General features: G+C 36.8%; 1 protein-coding gene across 5 annotated transcripts in view; it reads right to left on the bottom strand.

Moving 5' to 3' along the window:
• The window catches only part of auts2a (activator of transcription and developmental regulator AUTS2 a), a 473,806-nt gene that overhangs the window by 73,881 nt on the left and 385,868 nt on the right, over window positions 1–14,057 (bottom strand). The window lies entirely within an intron of this gene.

Below are 14,057 nucleotides of genomic sequence, written 5' to 3' on the forward strand. Positions count from 1 at the left end.
AATAAATTTTAGTTTTAAAGCAGTTTGTAAACACAAAATTTTATTCTGGATGGATTCATTTGAACATTTATTTGAAATGTTAACCAGGCTCAATCAACCCTGATTCACCATATTATATATGCATACAGAGGGCAACATGTTGCTTTAATGCTAAATGGGTAAATTAAAAGAGATTCCCTCAGGTGATCAGCATGTCTGAGGGCCTCCAGCAAGGGACACAACATACAACCTGAGCCTCAGAAAATATCAGGAGACAGAGCCATCAAATGTCACAGGCTGTCAACCTGTCAGCCATAGTCAAGAGTAACACAGCAGGACGCGGGACACACACGCACACATTCCCCACAGCCCCCACGCACGTACCCTGCAATAGCCTTTGTTTTGCTGGTGGCGTGCCTCTGACTGCAGAACCATCATGGGAAATGTCACTCAGTCAAACGTTGAAGGAGGTCAGCCATTCTGACACCTCTGAGCTTTTCAACTGAGTTGAGTGCATTAGACGGGAGAACACACACATACACGACTTGTATGTTACTGCTTTACTTCCTGACTGTGTATCATGGCTGAGTGTACAACAAAAATCTCTATTACAGAAATAGTCATTTTAATAACACTTTACAATATGTTTACATGAACTAAGAATGAACAATACTTCTACAGCACGTATTAAGCTTACTTAATGTTAATTTCAGCATTAACGAATGCATTATTAAAATTACAAGTTTGTTAACATTAGTTAATGCACTGTGAACTAACATGAACTAACAATCAACAACTATTTTTATTAACTAACATTAACAAAAAGATTAATAAATAGTGTCATAAATATGTTGTTCATTGTTCATTCATGTTAGTTCATACATTAACTAATGTTAACAAATGACAACTTATTGTAAAGTGTTACTGTAATTTTACAGTAAAAAAGTTTACAGTAATTTATTTTTCTCAATAATACAAAACATTTGTATATTTCAATATTTTTACTGTTATTATTATTATTAACAATTTAGTTTTTTATAATGTATTTATTTTATTAGACTTCACACTTTTAAATATTTACCAAACGAAAGCTACTTTTTTATTTTATTAATTAGTAATTCATTCACATTACTCAATTATTTGTACTATATATAATTAAATTCTATATATAAAAATATATTTAATATATTACTATATATATATATATATATATATATATATATAAATTAATAATTTACATTAATCATTTGTACTGTGTGTGTATATATATATATATATATATATATATATATATATATATATACACATATATATAACAAATAAAACATGTATATAAATTGATCATTTATATTACTCAATTATTTATACTATATATAATTAAATTCTATATATAAAAATATATTTAATATATTACTATATATTAGAGATGTTCCGATACCCTTTTTTCCTTCCCGATACCGATTCCGATACCTGGGCTCGGGATATCGGCCGATACCGAGTACTAATCCGATACCTGGGTGTGTAATTGTATATACAGCTGTAGATAATACTAATAAATTATTTTATTGTGTGCTTCAGACTTATTCCTTAATAAAACAAATATATAGTGATATATACAGTGAACTAGAGTATTTTTATTATATGACATACATTTGACAGTAATATTTTTTCATATAGTTAGTATTACTAATCTGGTTTTCTGACGTACATCAGCCCTGTTTATAACAGAGAATTTTGGCCAGAATTTGAAAGATTCTCACTAGATCTCGCAGCAACCTTATTCATTGTGCGGCATTTTCAAATGCTCCTCACTGGATCTCGCAGCAGTAACAGTGTTGCAAAATCAACGTTGGCTCCCGAATAAAGCTGTTCGGGGTTTGTGCAAGTTTGTTTGCGTTGCAGTCCAAGCTGATAAACGGTCAGCGCTGAGCAGCTCAAACGTGTCGTGTTAGTTTCACTTTCGTTTCGCGTGCCATTTTATGTTTCTCATCTGAGACAGAAATGGCAGAGCTTATGAGTTGAACAACGCGGTGGTCGCGCCAGTGTGACCGCTCACGAAAATTAGTAACACTGGCAGAAAAATTGGTCACAGTCTGGAGCCCTTTAATATTACCACAAGTGTCCCGCGCGCTTCAGTACAAGGAGTAAACAAACCACGCGCCTGTACAATTAATTAACACAGAACCACGCATTAATTCATTTTTAAACAGTCAGTTTTGGCTTAATATTAGTCCATATCACGATTTGATTTAAGTGTAATGAACTACCTTTGATTAATGCATCAAAGTTTGACCAATTCCGTGACGTTCCGCGTTAAACTGTAAGTTCCATTTTGACTGGATTCCGCGATTCCGTCCGTGTTTTCCGCATCGCAGAAATCATAAAGCCCTACATATGAGACATGCCGCCGTTTTAGCGGACAAACTGCTAGCACATTTGTATTTCTTCTTCGCTGCTCTAAACAGTGGTTGCTTGTGGCAACACTGTTTGCATTCTGAGCCGCGAAGAAGAACTGGCTTCTGATTTGCTAGCGGGAATAACTTATATCTTAAGAAAATGGTATCGGATCGGTACGTGGGTACAAGTACTCGCCGATTCCGATGCTAGATTTTTTTGTGGTATCGGCGGCATTTCCGATACTAGTATCGGAATCGGAACAACCCTACTATATATATTACTATATATATATATATATATATATATATATATATATATATAATACAGAAATCAACAAAAAATATACAAATTGCTAATCTATTTATATTACTCAATTATTTGTACTATATATTTATATATATATATAAACATATACACACACATCATAAATAAATACAATTAAAAATATATAAATTTAATTATTTATTTATATTACTTATTTACTTGTTCTCTCTCTCTCTATATATATAAACTAATTTGTACAGAAATAATTATTTCCTATACACATATAAATAAATATATTATATCCTATATGTATGTAATGAATTTAAGTCATATAAGTATATATAAAATATTTTTTTGTGTACGTAATATATTTGTGTGTACTGTGTATTTTTATTATGCATATATAAATACACACATGCCTATGTATATAAAAAAAATGTTGTTTGTATATTAAATATATTTATTAGGGCCGGGACTTTAACGCGTTAATTTAGATTAATTAATTACACAAAAATAACGCGTTAAAATTTTTTAACGCGTTTTAATCGCACTTAGTTTTGCACAGCGGAACGTTTCTCACTGGATGAGACTCGGCGGACCGATTATACTGGAGCGCCAACTAGCGTTCAGACCAGAGCCATACATCTCTCTGTATGGCTCTGGTTCAGACAAGTCCTAAATAGTATTGTACGTCCCAAATTGTAGTATGTTTAAAAAAGTATTCCAAAGATTCCCTGATGGTCTACCACTTAACGATCAATGCACACTGTCTAACGGCTAACACACTGCGCCGTGAACGAGGATTCGATTAGAACTACAAACACGCATAAAAAGTGTTAAAAAACTACAAACATGGAGGATATGCGCGACCACCGGACAGGTAGAGAAAGGGGTTTGAGTGATAAATAATCAGTGTGTAACCTGATAAAAAATATTTTTAAATGTTATCCGCGTTATATTCCATGTGCAGCAACATTTATAATGATAGGTTTGGTCATTAACGTTAAATGCATAATTAAGCAAACACAAGAGCAGAGTTCTCGGCATGAAAGACTCGTTAAAGAACGTGCCTCTTAATTTCTCTCTAATACGGTAGGAAATTAAATTAAACGAAATGTAGATAATGTTAACTGTGATGATTGACAGGGCAGTTTAAACAGTGACAGGATTCAGGTAACTAAGCAACAGAGTGTCCGTTAAAGACGCAGTTATGACGAAGTAGTATGTGCCAAAGCTTGCCTACTATTCTGCTACATACTCAAAAGTATGTACTTTTCTTCACAAAAAGAGTACATACTTATAGGGCATAGTATAAGTAGGTGAATTGGGACGCAGCAAAACAAACCACAGTGAACATGGACAAAAAAGCTGATGGGACCGCTTTGGTTGGCCCTGTGGATGGGAAATTTTGTTACAAAAAATGAATGGATGGAAGCGTCGATAAGAGCATGGTTGTGTGCAAGCTATGCAACAAGGAATTCGCATATCACCGCAGCACATCGAGCCTATTGCTACACTTAATGGCATTATTGCACTGGTCTGTTGGACTTTGGTTGAACAAAAATAAACAATATTTTGTTGCTTAAGCTTATGTATTCAGTCATTATTCAATGGTATACTAAAAATCCATATGAAAAAACTTACTTCTCACTGTTCTCAGGTCAAATATTTATATGCGATTAAAATGCGTTTAATTAATTACAAAGCCTCTGATTAATTAGATTAAATTTTTTAATCGAGTCCCGGCCCTAATATTTATATATAATATAAATTATATGAATATTTTTATATACATGCAAATATTTTCAATATATATACTGTATGTCTGTGTCTTTATATATACATAATAAATATACACACAATTAAACAATAACAATGTCACCTTAGACTAGTTTACAAAAATCTGCATATTTGCAAGCTTACTAACAGCTTGCAACTGAATATTTATTCTGAAGAAAAACGCTGTCTTTTTCAATGTGTCATGCCAGAGTGCATCTGTTGTATTTGTAAGCAAACATCGTGCTCAGTGATCTTAATGTTAAAGTCTATTTACTTCTAACACTTCGGCGTCAACGCGCGAGCAGCCACAGCGGCAGGTGTCTCCTCTGTTTGTAGGCATCATCTGCCTGACAGAGCTGTTTCTCCTCGTGTTTGTACACAGCGTACACAGGCCGTCCTGCGCGCCGCTTTCTATTCCGAGGCGCCGTTGACGTTTTGACAGACGCAAAGATGCTGGCACTCAGCCTGTCTGTCGTGCGGCTCGATTAAAATGGGAAGTTATTTGTTACAAAACCAATTATAGGACAGCTAATGAAGACGCAGCATCTCCCCGCCTGTCTCCGCATCTCTCCGAAGACCTTTCCGCTCTGAGAAAGACAAATTAAAGAGCATCAAAGCCAGGGTTTAGAACAACAACAGTCTTGATGATGTAAGGCATGTCAGACAAAGTGGAAAGTGCAAATCTTGAGTCATGAGGTGGATAAAATTGGCATTTATAGTGTCAAAATCATGGTGAAAGTGGTTTTTACTCCAAGACCAGCGGATAATGTCTTCATCCGTTTATCCAACTCATTGCCCTTGAGGGAAAACAAAACTATCCTCAATAAGAAAAAACAGTACATTCTTTGAGAAACACCTCATGCGCATACGATCATATACACTCACAGTATAACCTATTCATTAATGCCGTTTTGCCTTATATTCCATCATATATCCATGGCAACAAGGCTCGAATCTGTAAAGTTTAAAGCATGATCCGACAGAAAAGGCGGGCGTTTTCTCTTTTACTCTTACACATCAAATAAAAAGAACAAATAAATCGCACCACATTCATCAAACATCTTCCCTGAGAGGCGCAAAGTTTTGCTGCAGAAAAACAAGCCCTAAATCAAAGCAACGGCGCCTGTCGTCAAGCTGCCGGCTTACAGAGAGAGAGAGATCTATTATTTGGAACGGAACGAGAACGCCAATCCAAAGCAAAAAGAAGAGGGGAGCGTCTCAAGCTGTTTCTGTTCAAACAGATCTCTCTTGCCGCCCCCCCCCCCCTGTTTTTCTCTTCAGGCATATGTTTGGCCTCTCACCCGTGCCTGCTATGCTGGCTGACCCAGTGTTTGGCTCCTCTGAACCCCCTACGGTCAAGAGAGTCATCCGGGGTGCAAGAGGGCACGGCAGTCGGGAAGAGAGGCCAATAACACCTGCTGCTCAGCGTGATAGCAGCCTCGCTATTAGATTCTGGCCTGTGGTCACACACACTATTACTTCTGGTGTGTGGTTTCTGCCTCTTTTCTTCCTCCCAAACACATACACAGAAGACAAAGAGGGATGTGCCACAGACACATTCACCGCTGGTATCTCCCCTGGCTACATACTTTGTTTCTCCCAAGCAGGGCAGCACATCGCTGGCATAGGGAACGATACCTACCGCATACTTATTAGGGGTGTGAACCTACAGTGGTCTTACGGTTCGGTTCGGTTACGATTATCATGTCATCGATTCGGTTCAATACAATATCTCGATGCATCACGATGCATTGATGATGCACTTCATACTCATTTTTCAATTTTACTTCAAATTTCTTTTTCTTTTCTATATTTTACAATGACGTTGTAATGCATTTGTATTTGATTAAGTTTTTTTGTCAGACCACTAGTACTAATGTAACTGTGAATCCTATCCAGTCTTTTTCAATCAATATCCCACATACAGTAATGTGTAATTTTGATGAGGAAGAGTAAGAGATGAAAGAGGAAGAGGAGGAGAAGAAGGAGGACGATGACGACTATGTGGAAAAGACAGAGGAAGGGCAAGGGCAAGAAGACAAGCAGTCTCATATATTTTAGTTGATGAGTGCCAGGGTTGGATCAGGCATGCAAGAGGATTTGACCCCTGCTGCCTGGCAAGGGCTAATTTAGCCTGTGATGCTGAAGAGGTTCTTTGGCCTGTCCCAGACCAAACACAGGATGTTGGGCAGAATAATTATTTTTGTTGTTGTTTGCTGTTTTGTACTGTACTCTACAGTACTTTAAATTAAGGAATAAAACACATACTCATTTTTCAAATTTACTTCAAATATATACAATTTTGTTAATAAATACAAACAGTCAGATATATGAACTGAAACTTAAATCTTACCTTCTCAAAGAAAAAACACTTATTGAATGTATCAAACAAAACTAAAGACTGGGCACAGAAGACAACAGCAACATTTAGAACAAATACACAAAAGTAAATACCCGGGCTTTGGTTTCGTTCTAGAGTTCCGGCATAATCTTTTCTGAAAAGTGGCTGCTTGAGGGAAGCTTATATCGTGGCTCCAGTGTATTTATCAGGTGGCGAAAACCTGGGGTTTTCCACCACAGAAAAGGGCCGTATATCTTTTGCTATAAAAGCTGCCGCTATAGTCATTTTAAATGCGAAAAACTAAACCGAATACAATTTCAACTGAGAGCTCAGATCTTATTTAATTGAAACAAGGGAACGAATAGAGTCCTACACGAGTCCAGCCTGAGACTCTCAGACCCGAGCTCCGTCCTTGTCCGACAATTTATCAGAACAGAGTTCATGTTGCAGCCATTAAAATAGTTCAGTTTTGGATTCTAATGGCAAAGTGGCTAGATTTCGTTTTGTTTCCTTTTTAAGTTAATTAAGAAATATGTTTGGAACATTTTATGTTTGTTAAATTCAAGCTTTTGTTTTTTTAAAGTAATGACCTAACGACCAAGCGGCCACCGGCAATCAGTTGAGTATGTTTGATAAATTTAGCCTTCACAAATCAACACGACTTGCATTAAATAAAATCTATAGACATAAAACACTTGATGCATTTCAGAATATTAATTTAAACATTTAACCTAGATAAATGTGTGCGGTTAGACGCATATTCAATCGTTTGTGTGGAGAGTGAAAGTGAAAGCGGACTTTGCAGCTGACATGGAAGCTCAAACGCGATCACTTGCATTTTTTCTTAATAACAGTGGAAACCTAAAATACACCATTTTGTTGATAAAGGTAAGGCATAAAAAGGCATCATTCAAAACTGCAAAAGGTCTACTATTATTATTTACGTGCACTCACAATATCAACAAAACGTTATATTTGTGTAAAACGGTGCTGAGCTAGATAGACGCACTCAGTGCTTTTAACCAGTCTTTTTTTAACCAAATAAAAATAATGTTTCAGTCTTTTAAATGAATTACTAACAAAAAAAGACATTTGTTAAATACACACTGATGTTTGTTAGTTCGTTAAATGCACCGGTGTGTAAAGAAAGTGGCAATAATCCTTTCAGTTAAAATCTGAAGACTTATTTTATTCATATAGAGTACTCCCCTCATTAGCCCAACCCCCCTCCCGGAAAATCATACAAGCCCCCTGGGTCGCGTGTTCTGGCACCGGGACTGAGTCCATAATTGGTTATGGTCTATTACTGAACCGATACCGAATCGTCCTTGTCTGCATCGCGATGCATCGTAAAGACGATTAATTTTTACACCCCTAATACTTATACCTGCTAGGGTTCAAGTGAGTGATTGCACACACATGTGAAAATATATGTTGGGTGGTTTGGCCTTCAAATGAATACATAAATATTCAGGCTGTTCAGTTAAAAATGTTACCTTATATATGACCCTGGACTACAAAACCAGTCTTAAGTAGCATGGGTATATTTGTAGCAATAGCCAGAAGTACATCGTATGGGTCAAAATGATAGATTTTTCTTTTATGGCAAAAATCGTTAGGATATTAAGGGTGCTTTTACAACTGGCAGTTTGTTTTGAAACCTGGCGCTTTTCCCCTTCTTAGTTCGGTTTGTTTGAGCATATGTGAACACGGCAATCGTGCTCGGATCCACGCAAAAAAAATCAGCTCGATTGAAAACACTGGAGCGGTTCAGTTGTAGTGAGAAAGCAATCCGAAAAATGCAACAATAAGCCTGCAAAGCTGTTGTTGTTGCATTCTGATTGATGACACCTGAGTGGAATCCTGTAAAATAAACTGTGGAACTTTGACCAATAAGAGGACAATTTAGGGTGCTTTCACACCTGGCACTTTGTTTCGGAACCTGGCGCGTTTCCCCCCTTAGCTCGGTCCGTTTGGGCATATGTGAACACGGCAATTGCGCTCGGATCCGCGGCAAAACAATCGGTCCGAGATCGCCTGAACGAGGTGGTCTCGGCTCGATTGAAAACAAACTCTGGAGCAGTTCGGTTGTAGTGAAAAAGCATTCCGATACAACGGACCAACGAACCAGGCTATATCAATGTATAATGGGTAATTACAGTTCAGGGAAAAGCAGTAGCTTTGTTGTTTAGCTAATCTCTTAAAATGAACCTGTGAATGTCTGTGTGTGGACACGTTTTTACTATTCAAAATCAAAGCACGTCTTTTCATTTTATAATGCCGTCTTATTGCTCTAGTAGGTGCATTTTATGTTTTCCTTACGAATCCTGGACTCATGCTTGTGGTCCAGGGTCACATATACGCAGTGTGAATTTCAACAGCTATTATAGCTTTATCATAGTTTTTTTATTTACCCCATGATTTACTCACCCTCAAGCCATTCTAGGTGTATATGACTTTCTTCTTTCAGACGAACACAATCAGAGTTATATTAAAAAATGTTCTGGCTCATCCAGGCTTTATAATGGTAGTGAAAGAGTGTTGACATTTTGAAGTCCAATAAAATGCATCCATGCATCATAAAGTACTCCACACAGCTTCTGGGGGTTAATAAAGGCCTTCTGAAGTGAACCAATGCGTTTGTATAAGAAAAATATCCACATTTATTATAATTCTAGCTTCCATTAACTGTCATCAGTGTGTTCACAAGAAAGTGCCGTTCTAGCGCATAATGTAGGATGTAGGCTTAACGCAAGCTCCGGTGAGAATATGCTAGTCTCATGAGAACCAAGTTTTATTTACAGCAAAGTAGGGGGCAGTTTTTCAGATTTTATCAATTAATTTGAATTTAATATTTTGCCACAATTTTATTTTTTAAAAATCGAGGAATCACGATTTTGAATAGAAATATTATCAAACATTAGAATTAGACACTTTGACAATATGCCAATAATAAGTAAAAAGAAAAGAACGATCTAATAGCGCACCATTTACACAGAATGTGCTTTTGTGTTCACATAGACGAGACGTGGGAAGTCGGATTGGAAAAACATGCAAGATGGGAATGAACTTCTTTTAACTTGAGCGCTGCATTTTTGCGAAGAAATACTACTGTATGTCTGATATTAATACCCCGGAGCTGTGTGGAGTACTTTTTTATGATGGATGGACCAAAAGCTTGGAAGAGCCAGAACATTTTTTAATATAACTCCAATTGTATTCGACTAAAAGAAGAAAGTCATTTGATGGCTTGAGGGTGAGTAAATCATGGGGTAATTTTCATTTTTGGGTGACCTAACCCTTTAAATTTAAGTTATTTAATTGTTTATTGAACTGCATTAAATTTTAGTCTATAAAAAGAACATTTTGGTATATAACTATAATTTAGTAATATAACAGTTAGTTCTTGTCCTCAAATCTGATTGCTTGAGTGCTGATGTACAGTCCAATAGCACTGGGACATTTCACTGTTTGATGTTCCAGACAGACTGTCGGCCTGTGTATTAGTGGTGGGGATTTTCAGTAAGTCTGTCTAGTAGTTATATTGGTATGCCAGTGTGTTGCAACAATTGACTGCTTTCATAAATGAGACAACAAATGAATCCCTCACAAGAATCAATTCATCCAAAAATGTTGATTCAAAACAACAGAAAGATTACATCAAAAACGATTTATTCAGGAACAAAGCAAGTGAGTGTCTTTATAAATGAGTTAATGAAGCATTGACACAAATCGATTCACACAAAAACATTGATTCATTTAGTTAAAAAGTAGTGATTTTTTTTTGCAAACAACAATTCAGTGAATTATTCACTTAACATATCTTGGAGCAGACACTGTCTTTATAAACGAGTCAGTGATTCATTCACTCACTCAACAGAATTGATTTGTTCAAAAATCTTTGTTCATTCAGGAACAAAACAAATGCTTGTCTTTATAAATACATACACTCAGTTGAATCCAATTGTTCAGAATCACTGGTTCATTCTCAAACATTCAGTCTTGATGAATGATTGAATCAGTTAATTCAGAAATGAAGCAGCACCACTCTGTGTTGCACAGTTAATTCTGTTTTAACTGTGTGTAGTTTACAATACTACTATATATCAAATGTAAATCAATGACTTGTGTATTCGTAAAAAGCTGGATTAAGCATAACAGATTGCAAGGTCTTAAGATATACTTTTAAAGCGCATAAAAACACTAATAACTACTGCTTGAAATGGGAGCCTGGCCAGAATAAAAAGGCCAAAACCCCTGTAAAACCATCAAAATTGACCAACCTAAATGGCTCTGCGAGACTGGTTGACCGTGAACCATCACAGGGTGGTTTAAGCTCTGTTTTCATCAGCAGTTAGAGTGCTTCTCATTGTGATTGGTAAACCGAATGCCTTCTGTGGCCTTTTGTTGGCATTAGGACGTGAAACCACAACACGAACTACAAACTTACACAACTTCAAGTTGGCCCTACAAGGCTAGCCGACCTAAAACAACCATGACAGCAACAAAGATTGCACCAGCACACAGTGGAACTAGTTTGTGCAAGCTGCGGTTCCCGCCCTAACCACGAACAGGAGTGTGACGTGAGATGATATCCCCCCGAGGGGTTGGCTTAATCAATAAAAGATGCTGAACTCTTGAACTAATCCTTCCCTATGCCACAGTAAAGCTGTGCGATGTAATTGAGAGACAAAATGTATTTGAAAAAGATGTGCTTGGTGAACTCAGGATGTCTCGCTAACACGGCAGGGCTCTTTTTTTGTCTGGCTGGCTCAGCAGCGCTGCTTTTTAATCTTCAAAGTCCTGTTTTATAAGTACCTAATGAGAAAGCCCCAAAACAGAGAAACAAAACATTTATTTTCCTCGCGGACCAAAACTGAACCAGCTGGCCCGACTGGGTCCAATTAGATGCAAGCTCATGACCGGCTGGCGGTGAACCGGAGAAACCTTGGACGCCCTGGCAGAGCCAGGCCCTAATGGAAACACACAAGGAACATGCTCTTTCTCTGCTGTGGGGAACAAGGGTAACTGCTAATCAGATGCAAACAATCGACAGAACCTCCAAACATGATGTGGAGCTCTAATCACTAACAGCTGGATTCTCAGTACCGAATATACTTTACTGAAAATGACGGGAGAGGAAAAAAAAGACTAAATGCTTGGCGGTTTGAGGTTACAGGTAAACGCTTTTCTTGTCTATTTGTGTTACACTTTCAAAACCTAATATATATGTTACAGTTTTAGGGCCCTATGCAATTCGTTTTATTTTTTCCCCAAATTCATTTTTTTATTTTCTAGACTCTGTTTTAATGGTTAAACAATTTAAAAAAAGAATTCGAAAGCATCTCTAATTAAACGAAATCATACACAATTTAACATCAATTTATTAAAAGTTGAGCAAAAATTAATTTTTTTTTTCTTTATCTGTTTTTGTCTTAAATTCACTTTTATTTTTTACCAAATTCTGTTTTCTATACATTTTCTGGATCCCATTTTAATGGTTTAATTACATTTTAATAATTAATTAAATGAACTGCATCTCTAATAAACTGATTTCATAAAAAAAATATATATATTTTTTATATTATTTATTTGTTAATTTTGTTTAGTTTCAGAAATACTGTGTTGTGTTTTTTAATTTTTCTGGTAAAAAAAATCTGGTAAAAACAAAATTTTGGTAAATATTCCTTAAAAAAATAATGTTTTTTTAATAATGTATTAGTAGTAGTACTATCATTACATTAAGTAATATGTTTTTGCCACAGTTTCTTCAAGATAAACCAAACTTTTATTTTGACGGGTTGCTGTAAAGACCGTTAAGTTTCTGTTTGTATATGACATGACAATAGAAATAGCAAAATGCTGCTAAAAGCGACTCAGAGCAGTTCTAGAGATTGTTTGTGTGTTTATATACTCATATACTGAGGCGGCAGTGGCTGAAAACACTGGGAACATCGCTTAAGTATGTGTGTAGTAAACAAAACTGCACATCTGCGCCATTCATTCACACAGAGAAACAAAGAACATTTAGGATTCATATTTAAATTGTATTTTTGCAGGTTAATATTCACAAACACTACTCGATATTGCGTTTTAATTTAAGTGTACTGACCTATTTTTAATTTATCCATCCAAAATTTGGCAAATTCAATCATTTCATGTTATACAGTAAATTCCTACATTTTCTGAAATTTGAGTGCTGATTGTGATTGGTTTTCAAGGTGTTACTATAATAATAATGAGGTGGTCTGAGTGTTTTTTAGAAGGTAGAAAGCCATCATTTAACATAATTTGAATTCAGAGCATAAAAAACATAAGTTAAAAAACCCCAAAACAGAAACTGTATGCTCAAGACTTAACCTAGATCTAAATATTAGTAAGCTTCCGTGGTTTTATATTAAGCGGTAAACCCTTTTGTGAGTCAAACTGTAAGGGAAACTCTTATCGTACTGAGCAGAGTTGCGGTTAGGATTCGTCTCCTCCGGCGGTGAGTTTTAAACAGGGATTTACACTGTTTTTGCACTAAGCCAGTCTCAGATTCTGCACTAAAGGCATTAAACACACATAAGCAAGCTAAGGCCTTAGGGCAGCCTTCACTAATCATGTTCTTTAACTTACTAACTGGTTCTGATTCAGTTTGTTTAAATAAAGCGCAGGGATTGCGATCAGCGGAAAGCGTGCAAAGCCTGATCTGAGATCAGCCGTCTTTTATTCGGACGGAAGCAGAGATCAAATACACAGCGTTGACCAAAGCAGAGAGATTGCAGAAGCTGATTTCATAAGACTAGGATTGTCTTGGGAATATAAACCGACGAGAACAAAAAGAGAAAGCGTTACTAACTCAAGGCTAAACCCCTGCACTAATGCCAGGGCCTGATAACACCAAAGAAGTGTTAATTAGGAGGCTCAACTCATCCTCCCAGCCAATCATGTTTTCACGGTCGCTCCGAACATGCTAATTTACATGCCCCCCTTCCAATCACATCAACATGAACTCTGTGGCTATGCTAATACTCTGCTGTCTGGAGCTAAAAGCTAATGCTAATCTGCTCATTTATCTCTGAGGCGGACCGCAAAGCATGATGGTAGCCTGAGCTGTAATGACCTGATCAACCTTTCCTTCCCTCCTAGGGAGATGAGTGTGCCCCCAAGCTATCTATCGTTCTTTTGGAGTAATGAGGTAGGCAGGAACAGCAAGACAGAGAGATGGGAGCAGGGAGAGAGTAATGATGCCACTGCTCTCTGGGCACCGACACACACCCCGTGCCGGGCACCAATTACACTGCCATTAATAAAC

This window comes from Garra rufa, chromosome 23 (assembly GCF_049309525.1).
Source record: "Garra rufa chromosome 23, GarRuf1.0, whole genome shotgun sequence".
In the NCBI taxonomy this organism is placed as follows: domain Eukaryota; kingdom Metazoa; phylum Chordata; class Actinopteri; order Cypriniformes; family Cyprinidae; genus Garra; species Garra rufa.